Below are 2,500 nucleotides of genomic sequence, written 5' to 3'. Positions count from 1 at the left end.
TAATTTCAGTTAACCGCTGGACATTTTTGGAAACTTGAGATGGTTAATAGACGCTCCAAAACCTGATCAAATGAACATCAAGTCTTTTTTACTTGGAAATGATTATGTTCAGTCTTCTCAGCATTTTTGGATTATTTTTAAGGATGTTTTTGGAGCTGACTGACTACAAATCCACATTATGAAGAGGGAAAAGCTTTAAACTGTGAATGGTTCCCATTGATGATGACTTTAAATCAGATTTTGCATTTTACTGAGACCTTGTATTTTCTTTTCATTTTCTGAGACGTCTTCCAGTGGGTTGATCACTGAGCTTGATCATGGTGCTATTAGAAAACATGTGTGAAACTCATAAAAGCTTGACGTCTGAGTAGTCGTGGCCGAGTGGTCTGAAATCCATTGGGGTCTCCCCGCGCAGGTTCGAATTCTGCCGACTACGTCTATGTTTCAATAACTTTTTGACCTTTTATCTTTGTTGTTCAATTTGCATGTTTACTAGTCTATTCCCCATGACAGTGATCTGTGATGGAGCGAGTTTCTAGGACCAAACTGACTTTATCTTTGACTGTTCTTTAGATAATCTATTCTGGAGCAACATTACATGTGCGACTTGCCGCTAATCAAAAGAAGCACCGTGGGTGCCATCAGGTAAGAGGTTTTTCTCTTGATCTTGTCCAGCAGCCACAGACCGCTGTCCTGGCTAATGGACTGGGACATGCACTTTGATTTGCACAAACCTTAAATTATCTCTCAGATGAAGCCTTTTACCATGCAATGCTAATCTTTATCAACTACTGGATGAACAGTTTTCTAACAGTATAAGTTTTGCAATTTATTCTTTTCACACTTTTTCCAAGTAACAGATACAGCAATCTTTTTACTAGCCACTTTTCATCAACATTTCAAACTGTCCTAGCTGTGATATCGTGGAAATGTTGGTAAATTTGTGGAATGAAAGGTTATAAGATATCAATTTACCATTGTGTATGATTGCAGATTTGCACTGCAGCTTTGGAGCCTGTTTTCGCCATCGTTCACGATTTCATATGCTTTATTCTGCACAACAAGCCGCAGCCATGACTTGACTGTGTAATGGTTAGCACTCTGGACTTTGAATCCTGTGATCTGAGTTCAAATCTCAGTGGAACCTGGGCACACATTTCGATTTTTCCATCTGCACTCAGATCGACGATGCCCAATGTTTATGATGAAACAAGCAATTTAAAATCCACATAATAAAAGACAAAAAAAGAGTTCAAGGATTCATGGAATATCATGGTCAAAGCTGTCAATCAAGTAGGATTAGCAAAAATTAAAATTGTTTATGTCACTCATTGTCAATGTCATACCAAGCAATCTCATTATTCACATAACACTCTTTCCAAGTGGGTGAATCTGACAAGGATTTGAAGCCAAAATGGCTTCAGGAAGTGTTTTTGATTTTTCTCTAAGCCATCTTTTCTTGTGTTTTCCAGAATTTCCTAAAGTGCCTTATAAACATTTTTGGTGGTGTTTTTCTAAAAATTGTTTTCGGCGTCATTTGAATGTGTTTTGTGGCTTTTTTTGTAGCACACAAAAGTCAATCAGGACCCTTTATAGGGTCTTTCGAACCTTACCCTTGACTTGTATTATAGATATGGAGCTGTTCAAAGTGAAAAACAGCTGAAGATTGATATGGTAATTTCAGTTAACCGCTGGACATTTTTGGAAACTTGAGATGGTTAATAGACGCTCCAAAACCTGATCAAATGAACATCAAGTCTTTTTTACTTGGAAATGATTATGTTCAGTCTTCTCAGCATTTTTGGATTATTTTTAAGGATGTTTTTGGAGCTGACTGACTCCAAATCCACATTATGAAGAGGGAAAAGCTTTAAACTGTGAATGGTTCCCATTGATGATGACTTTAAATCAGATTTTGCATTTTACTGAGACCTTGTATTTTCTTTTCATTTTCTGGGATGTCTTCCAGAGGGTTGATCACTGAGCTTGATCATGGTGCTATTAGAAAACATGTGTGAAATTCATAAAAGCTTGACGTCTGAGTAGTCGTGGCCGAGTGGTCTGAAATCCATTGGGGTCTCCCCGCGCAGGTTCAAATTCTGCCGACTACGTCTATGTTTCAATAACTTTTTGACCTTTTATCTTTGTTGTTCAATTTGCATGTTTACTAGTCTATTCCCCATGACAGTGATCTGTGATGGAGCGAGTTTCTAGGACCAAACTGACTTTATCTTTGACTGTTCTTTAGATAATCTATTCTGGAGCAACATTACATGTGCGACTTGCCGCTAATCAAAAGAAGCACCGTGGGTGCCATCAGGTAAGAGGTTTTTCTCTTGATCTTGTCCAGCAGCCACAGACCGCTGTCCTGGCTAATGGACTGGGACATGCACTTTGATTTGCACAAACCTTAAATTATCTCTCAGATGAAGCCTTTTACCATGCAATGCTAATCTTTATCAACTACTGGATGAACAGTTTTCTAACAGTATAAGTTTTG

Source organism: Dendrobates tinctorius, unplaced genomic scaffold (assembly GCF_039654945.1).
Source record: "Dendrobates tinctorius isolate UK_male_01 unplaced genomic scaffold, ASM3965494v1 ptg000462l, whole genome shotgun sequence".
Taxonomy (NCBI): Eukaryota; Metazoa; Chordata; class Amphibia; order Anura; family Dendrobatidae; genus Dendrobates; species Dendrobates tinctorius.
This window is presented reverse-complemented; position numbering follows the sequence as displayed.